This window comes from Sorghum bicolor, chromosome 5 (genome assembly GCF_000003195.3).
Source record: "Sorghum bicolor cultivar BTx623 chromosome 5, Sorghum_bicolor_NCBIv3, whole genome shotgun sequence".
In the NCBI taxonomy this organism is placed as follows: Eukaryota; Viridiplantae; Streptophyta; class Magnoliopsida; order Poales; family Poaceae; genus Sorghum; species Sorghum bicolor.
Window position 1 is genome coordinate 32,110,237 of NC_012874.2, and position 9,480 is coordinate 32,119,716.

Sequence of the window (9,480 nt, forward strand, 5' to 3'; positions counted from 1 at the left end):
CCACTCACTATGCGACATAGGATATATAATCCCTGCATGCAGCAACTTTATAACTTCCTTTTTAACTACCTCTCTCATCGTGTTGTTAAGTCTACGTTGGGGTTCTCGAGAAGGTGAAACAGAAGGATCTGTTGGAATACGATGGGTACAAATCAAAGGACTGATTCCTGTAAGATCTTGGAGTGAGCAGCCAAAAACTGAGTGATGTTTCTCAAGAATGGTCATTAATTGCAGAGTTTGCTCCTGAGTGAGTTTATCACTAATGATCACAAGAAACTCTAGATTATTGTTTAGGAAAGCATAGGTAAGACCGGGTGGAAAAGTTTTAAGCTCTATGGGAGGTCTAGGTGTTTCTGCAAACTCATCTAAGGGTTCAGGTTCAGAAGGTTCAGCTTCTTCTTCTATGAAGAAAGGAGTTTCGTCTTCTAAGTCTAGTTCATCTAAAAGCTCTAGAGACGCAGCCTTTACCTCCTCCATAGGATCAGGCAAAAGATATGACTCGGCCTTATTGTTTAAGGAGTGTGAAATTGTTATTGGGATTTTAAAGATTTTTCCAAAAGAAATGTGTAGCTTTCCAGTATGACATTCATAAAGGAGTCTTCTAAAAGGTTGTCCTATCAACAGGTCGAAGTCCCATGTATCAAAGATATAGAAGTTCAAATGAACCATGGAGCCTTCTACTGTAAGAGGTAGGACATCAATAATTCCAAGACACGGGACTAATCGTCCCAAAGATTCCTTTATGACTTTCGTTGTGGGGGTTAAGACCAAATTTTTAAATAGTTTAAGTGCAAAAGATTCAGACATGATGTTGATCCCCACAACAGGATTATAGAGAGCATTAAATCGATCAGAATCATAAGCACAGCATATAGTTATAGAGGGTGTATCCAAACGGATCACATCAGAGGAAAGCTCTGAATCCTCCAACCACTCGCTACTCATGACTGAGATAAGCTCTCTCAATTGATGTTCACTTGGTAAACAAATGCTAAAATTGCCGTTTTGGGGTCTGTCTATAGAATGGTAGTTTGAAATGTTTCCAAAATCGGCAAAAAGATCAGATTCTATATCCTGCATGAAGTCCGGTGATGGAATTTCTTCCTTTTGTGGCTCAGAACTTGGGATAGCTAAAGTAGATGAAGAATTTGGCAGTGTGTCTAGTTTGGCTTCGTGGGTTTCATCATGAAGGGTATTATCCATCTCAGCTTCTAGGATTCTATATAGGATCACTCTAGCATCATCAGTAGGGATGCGAAAGAAAGAACCTCTAGACATTGTATGTAGCATTTGTTTATGATTTTTCTGAAGACCTCGAAAAAAGTGAAATAAAAGAACAGGGTCTTCAAGATTAAGGTTTGGACTGGATTCTAAAAGATCAGAAAAACATTTCCAGGATTTTCCCAAAGATTCATTATCTTTTTGTTTAAAAGATAGGACTTCGAGAATAAGGTCGCCGATACGATAGAGAGAATAAAAATCTAGACAAAAGTTGGCTCGTAAAACTCCCCATTCACCTCGTTGTTGACTTACCTTCTGATTGTACCATTGTCTAGCTTCTCCCCTTAAGGAAAAAGGAAAAAGCTTCCAACGTAAAGTTTTATAAAAAATGCCTTCAATGCGAAGACAATCACATGTTTGCTCAAAATCTCTAATATGAAGGTAAGGGTTTTTGTCTTCCTTTCTCGAAAAAGATAGGTTTTGAATCATGGCAATCAACCTAGAACTTAACCTATACTGGGATGTTTGGATAGGCTGTGATGACTCCCATGGTAAAAGGTTAGTCTCCGAAGGTGTTGCAAATTGATAGATTGATTTAGAATCTTGCTTTTCCATAAGGTAAGAGTAAAGAAAATAAATAAAGAATATAAAAGATAAGAAAAGATAAAAGTATAGATACAAGCTAGTAGTAAGACTCAAGGTTATCTCAGCAAACCGTCTTTCTCCCCGGCAACGGCGCCAGAAATGCTTGTTGATATTTGGGAACGCAATAAGGAATTGATACGAAGCGCACGGATATCGGTGAGTACTTCACCCGGAAGGTTATCTAGAGTATCGTATTTATTTTTTTACCACTAGGAGAAAGAGTGCATCTGACTAACCTGGTCTATTACTACTAACCCTTTAGGCTACAAAGAATGTTTCTCGATGTGAGTGATAAATAGAGAAGACTACAACCGTAATCTCCTTCTAACCTTGGTAAGGATGATCTACTATTCTATTTGGGAGGCTAACGGAATCTAGACACCACAAAGGATGTTCAACCCGCACCTACAAACCCTATCCTTCCTACTAACGAGATAAGGTCTGCAAAGGTAACTTGGAAATGTCACGTTCCTCGCTACTACCACGGTCTAGCTAGTCAGGGAATATCTATGAGTTTCCTAGACCAAACACCACGTCTACGCTAGAGATGATTACTCTAAACTCTACGCGAAGAGATTAAAGTAAACTCATAAACGAAAAGAACAATAAAACAAGAACTTACTAGAATTTAGAAGTCGAAATACGGAAGAATCTTAGGAGCAAGCCTCGGGTTAGGAGAACTTGATCCCGCAGGTACAAGCTCGGAATAGACACCGACAGGCCGGGCTTCCTCCAATCTACACCTCCACTCTATCTCTCTCAATCTAATAAAAACAAGAAGATCTATTTCTACTCACATTGGTTGCTAAGCCTAAAAAGAAATTTTATTTAGAGGAGAGTTATTCCTTCGAGGGCTCCTCTCAACTCTATGTTGAACTTGTCTCCTCCGGGGGCCAGGGGGTCTTGTTTTATAGTCCCCTCAAGTGAACGTGAGCCATTGGATCAAACCGACATTGATTGGACGGTTATCCTTGATCCTCTAGGTCGGTGGAGATTAGTCCCGAAAGAGAGTCCTAATCAAACTCTAGGAGGGGGCGGGCGCCCAGGTCAACTAGGCGAGCGCCCAGTGCCTGGCCCTGTTCGGCCTCCGCTTTGTTCCTGTGGCTTCTGGAGTCTTCTAGATGGTATAAAATTGCATGGTGCGTTGATATCTCTATGTAATCCCGACATGTGGGCCTTTCTTGCTTATTTCCTGATAACCCCCTGCAGAAACAGATAAACAACAAAACTCGTGGAATTCTGTCAGATCAAACTCTAATTCTAGGTGTTGGTTGCATATTGGTCCTTTCTCTTGTTTATTTGATAATTAAAATTGATACTTAAGAACCATCAACACCAAGCACATAAGCAAGCGGTCCTCACCACCATAAGCCTTAGCTAAGGTTTGATTGAGCTCTTTCACCTCCTTCTTGAGAATTTCATTCTCAACTTTTAGTGTGGTGTCACATGTGAAACCATCACTACTAGATGAGGATGATGTAGATGTGCTACATGAAGGGTTAGTAGAAGCAATAACAATAGGCTTACTTAAGATATCACATGTTATGCCTATGTTGCAAGTTTGACCTTTTTCAATTTTAGTTGGCTCATTTTTACATTTGTTAACTAGTGAGGAATGAGCTTCTTCAAGCTTAGTGTGAGCTTTTTGAAGCTTCTTATGGTCTTCCTTTAGACTCTCATAATATGCTCTAAGCTCATCAAGTTCTTGCTCAAGGGTTTTCTTATCCTTAAGCAAGGCCTTGCACTCATTCCTAGTTTCTTTATAGTGATGAGTGCAATCTTCTAACATCGTGATTAGTTCATATTTAGTTGGTTCATCATCATCACTATCACTATCACTATCACTAGCATGGTCACTCTCATCATCGGATGATACCTTAGTGGCCTTAGCCATGAAGCATGATGGAGTGTCGAAGATGGAGCTCTTTTCTTGAATTGCAATGCTTGTATGCGCCTTCTTCTTGGTACTCTCATCATCACTTGAGGAGTCATCACTATCCCAAGTTGCAACATGGGCATCACCCTTCTTCTTGTTTGATCCTTCCTTCTTTTCTTGTTTCTTCTTTTGCTTCTTTCTTTCCTTCATGATAGCATCTTCATCATCACTATCATAAGGACACTTGGCGATGAGATGATCCTTGCTATGGCATCTAAAGCACCTCATGTAATGGTCATTCTTCTTGGAGGAGCTCTTCTTCCTTCTAGCCTGATAGCCCTTCTTCTTCATAAACTTGCCAAATCTTTTGACAAGAAGAGCCATCTCCTCATCTTCATCACTATCACAAGAGCTTGCTTCCTCTTCACTTGATGACTCTATCTTGGCTTTGCCCTTGGATGAGGAGGCCTTGAATGCCACACTTTTCTTCTTCTCATCATCTTTATTCTCACCATCCTTCTTCTTCTTCTTGATCAACTCATCCTTCTCATCATCTTCCCTATAAGCATCATCGGTCATCACCTCTTGGAAGACTTGTTGAAGAGTTGATTCACTAAGTGTTGTCTTGACTAGCACGGTGATCAATGTGTAAAATCTCTTGGGCAAGCTTCTCAAGAACTTCATAGAGAATTGACTATCCTTCACTTCTTCCCCAAGTGCCTTGAGCTCATTCACAATAACTTGTAACCGGTGAAACATCTCCGACACACTTTCATCTTCTTGCATCTTGAAGCTTGAGAACTTTTCTTGGAGGATGTATGCTTTGACTGTCTTGGTTCCCTTGGTGCCCTCAAATGTTTCTTCTAATTTTGCCCATGCATCATGAGGAATCACAATGTTCTTGATTTGTTCAAAGGTCTTGTCATCAAGAGCTTCATGAAGTGCACTAATTGCAATATCATTGCATTGTAGCTTCTTCTCTTCAACCGATGTTGGTGCATTCTCATTTGCAACCTCAAACTTAGTTTCGGTCACCTTCCAAACCTCTCTATTGATTGACTTAAGCTGAGCGGTCATCTTGACCTTCCAATATGTATAATTGGTGCCATCAAAGAAAGGTGCCTTGTTGGTGTTGTTGATATGCAAACTAAGAGCCATTTCTTCACCAAAGGTTGTTAAGCCTCAAATAAATGGAGCCCCGGCTCTCATACCACTTGAAAGGTCCAAATGGCTAGAGGGGGGTGAATAGCCTATTTAAAATTTCTACAAACTTCACTAAGCAAGTGAGTTAGTAAAACAAATGGCGAAGCAATTCTAGCACTAGCTCAACTAAGCTATGCAAGCCACCTATAGAAACTAGTACAAAGCTAAACACTAAAACACAACAACTAAGAAAGCTAGCTACACTCCTAAACAAGAAGACTAAACTAAACAACAAGCAAGGTATACAAGTAAGTAAAGGAGTGGAGAGTGATGGTTATACCAATGTTGTGGAGTAGAGATATATTCAACCAATCACTCACATTCACAATCACAATAGATAATCCTCGGCAAGAGATGACACAAGATTTTTTACCGAGGTTCACTTGCTTCCCGGCAAGCTACTCCTCGTTGTGGCGATACACCCGCTTGATGGATCGCGAGCTAATTGGCAATCCAAAGCCAAACCCTCAGCGGGTGCCGCACATCCACTCACAAGATGGGGATCCTCCAAGCCACGAGCAATCCACTAGAGTAGGCAATTGTGATCTTCCGCGGGGAAGGCTCAAGAACCCCTCACAAATCACTTGGTGAGGCTCGAAACAATCTCCAATCACGAGCTCAACACCACCGCTGCTCCAAGCCGTCTAGGGCATCGGGAAACACCTAAGAGTAACAAGAAATCCACAGCAAACTCAAGAATCAAGTGCCACTAAATGCAACTCTCAAAGCAATGCACTTGAATCTCACTCAATCTCACAAAGATTACCAAACAAGCAAGGAGATGAGTGGAGGGAGTGTTCTCTAGCTCAAAGTATGCTTCAAGTATTCAAAAGTGCAAGAGAGAACCTCCCAAAGCCGGCCACCCTCTATTTACAAGCCCCCTCAAAGAAACTAGCCGTTGGCTGTTTTCACTGGGCTGAAAACGGGGGCACCGGACGCTACCAAGTGATCACCGGACGCTCGACCCCCAGCGTCCGGTGCTCAGGGGTTGGCCACGTGTCCTTCTTGGATCTCGCGTGTCAGATTCTAACGGTCACCTGCGGACCACTGGACGCTCTGCAGGTCCACACTGGACGCGTCCGGTGCACACCGGACTCATGCGTAGAGAGTTCCACAAACGTGCAGGGTCACCGGACGCTAAGCACCGGTAGCGTCTGGTGCTCACCGGACTAAAGCACAGAGAGGGTTGCAAAACCTCCTCACACCGGACGCACACCACCGGACGCACTCAGAGAGCGTCCGGTGCTCAACCTTAGCAGGGTCAAGCACACCGGACTCTGAGGCTAGCGTCCAGTGCCTCTGTACTCAGCGTCCGGTGAGTGTTTCTCAGTGAGAAAACACTCCCGCGACTTCTCCAAATTTCCCACCGGCACAATAGAAAATATACACTTATTTTTCTCAAAGGCGCCGAATCCCGCCGAGCTTGCGAATGTGCTAACACCAACAAGTGTCCACCACCCCTCTCTACCTTAGGAACTCGACCTCCTTTGCAAATGTGCTAAACCAACAAGTGTCCACCACCAAAGTGCATGTGTGTTAGCTTTTCACAAACATTTTTGCCCAAAGGAGTTAAGTTAGCTCTTTACTAGATCCTAATGCATATGCCCAAGATGTAGATCTAGTAGCACTTGATTCGAGAGATGACCGTGATTTCCCCTCTTGATAGTCGGCTATCTATCCTAAACCCGGTCAAACACTTCTGTACTCAACTTAGACAGGCAAAAGCAAAACCCTATGTTTATACCTTTGCCTTGATAACTTTGCTCCTCGTCTATTATCATGATCTCCACATCATGCTTCATCTCTTTGTAATCATGTGGCCACCTTTCCATGCCACCATGCACCTTCATCACATGTGTTGCTATGCCTAACTCAAATCACTTAAACACAAGGAATTAGCAACTTGGTGTCATTACCAAAACCAAACTTGGGATTTCACCCTTTCAACTCAGCGCATACAAGCGCACAACCATACCGGTGAGTTCTACCCCTATCCTCTATCCTATGTCCTTCACATCTCTCCTTTTCCTGCAATCTCGGTATTTGATTTAGTCTAGGCTACAGATCTGGCTAATTACTTCGAATCACTCTTAGTTTGGTACTGTACTAAATGCTAATATCTTGTGAATCATTGGTGCTTTTGCAGTAGCGTACAGGTGTTGTTTGGGGGAAAAGATAGAAGGCAAGTAACTTCCCTAAATCCATGTCCTCTCTGTATTATCTTTGGGCCAAGTTATAAATCTGCAACCCTTTTTTTTGTCAAATATACAGGTAGTTTTCTAAAGACCAAGCACTCCAAAAGGTTTAAGGTAGTTTTCTTTGTCCTCTCTTGTATCATGTAAGCTTCGGGTTGCTATGCACCATTGTTTCCATCTCCTGTGCAGGTCTCCATGGAGAACAAGCAGCAGATGATGCTCTAAATGCAGAGGACGCTCCCATCAGTTACTAGTGTTTAGAAGATACTCGAGAAGAGAGATGTAATGATGTAAATCAGAACTTGGATTTGGCTTTGTCATTGTATCTATGATGTTGTAGCACTATTTTATTTTTGTCTCTGGCCACTGAATTTGCATTGGTACACTAATACAGTACTATGGCTTCTCAGAGTAGGGTTTAATGCTGATTGAAAAGGGTTCTCATGGAAACAAATTGCTTTGCTGTTAGACTAAAAGCTAAAAAGGTCTGTAGAAAATGGGCAAAAAAATAATGTGGGCCAAATTTAACTCAAACAAATGGGCTAAAAATAAGAATACTAAAAAGCTAAATGGGTTGATAGAAAAATAAAAAAAAGTGTCGGCTGAACCTTACTCCACTAAACATGGGCTAAAAATAAAAATATGAAAAAGCTAAATGGGCTAAAAACTACAAAACAAGTGGGCTATTTTTTGTTCTGGCCTGCTATAAGCCTGCCAGCCACATGGGCCTTTACAGGTCTTATTTCAATTTTATGACATTTTTCTCTCTTGCCACGTCAATGCATGTCAGCTGCCTACATAGCATGGCTAAGGACTTGTGACAAAAAATCAATGTCATACACTTGTGACATGAAATATAAAAACATCATATAACAAATTTATGATGGTGGTTTTTTGACGTTTGGATTTTCGTCAACTGAATGTCACAAATCTTAAATTGTGACAAAAATTCCATATATTGTGACATAATAGAATGTCAAAAAACCACATATTTCTTGTAGTGGCCTTAAGGGGATCGAGGTGTCTTTACTACTCCACCGTGAGGGATTTCCTTAGGGCTTAACAAGATAATGTCGAGCTTTTTGAAAAAATGTTCGATTTTTAGGAGCCTGTGGGTGGGGTTCCCCCCAGCTAGCCCTCGAGGGAGTTTCGGCTATGATGAGTCATAGTCGAGACTACCTCTGAATGTCAAAATTTAAAGGTCACATAATCTATTTCCTGAGAAACTATTTTCGTTCATTCAAGCACTCATTCACAGAGCCTCAATGGTACAAGATGCATATGAAATACAAGGCCTCGAAGTTCTAGCGGTAGAAGCGATGTAGCTGTTCGATGTTCCTCGTGTTGGTGAAGACTGCTCCCTTTTCATCCGCGAGCTTGTGCGTCCTAGGCTTTAGGACTTTCGCCACCACGTATGGGCCCAAGGTGGAGTCACCTTGTGGCGTCCTTGATTGCTTTGCCATCGGCGTAGGACGAGGTCGCCCACGTTCAGGTCCCTCTTGCGTACGTGCTTGTCGTGGTAGCGTCGAAGCTTCTGTTGATATCTTGCTGAGTTGGGGGCCATGTCTCGAGCTTCCTCGAGTTGGTCGACCACGTTCTCTCGGGTCTCCTTGTTTGTCCGCTTGTTGTAGGCTTTGAGTCGAGGTGATCCATACTCGAGGTCTGTTGGAAGCACGGCCTCAGAGCCACAGACCATGAAGAACGAGGTGTATTTCGTGGCTCTGCTTGGTGCTGTCCTTAACTCCACAGGACCGAGGAAAGTTCCTCGACCCGTTTCTTGCCGAACTGCTTCAACCGGCTGTAGATTCTAGGCTTGAGCCCTTGCAAAATCATGCCGTTGGCACGCTCGACCTGGCCGTTAGTTCGAGAGTGAGCTACTGCAGACCAGTTCACGCGGATGTGATGCCGATCACAGAAATCCAAGAACTATTTGCAAGTGAATTGTGTCCCATTGTCGGTGATGATGACGTTGGGTATCCCAAACCAGTCGATTATATCGGTGAAGAAGAGGATAGCCTGCTTGGAGCGGATGTTTGTGATGGGTCGAGCCTCGATCCATTTTGAGAACTTGTCGATGGCCACCAGCAAATTGGTGTACCCTCCTGCTGACTTTTGGAGGGGGCCCACGAGGTCAAGGCCCCATACCGCAAATGGCCAATTGATGGGGATCATTTGTAGAGTGTGAGTGGGGAGGTGGGCTTGCTTGGCGTAGAGTTGGCATCCGTGGCATGAACGACCAAGCTCGATGGCATCAGCGATGGCCTTTGGCCAGTAGAAGCCTTGTCGAAAGGCATTGCCGACGAGGGTTCTGGGAGCCATGTGGTGGCCACAAGCCCCCAA

At 43.0% G+C, this 9,480-nt stretch overlaps 1 long non-coding RNA gene across 1 annotated transcript; it reads left to right on the forward strand.

Annotated features, from left to right (window-relative positions):
• LOC110435299 lies at window positions 7,215-7,546 on the forward strand. Its single transcript, XR_002452926.1, has 2 exons — window positions 7,215-7,254; window positions 7,330-7,546. It is a non-coding gene; the product is annotated as an uncharacterized LOC110435299 (long non-coding RNA).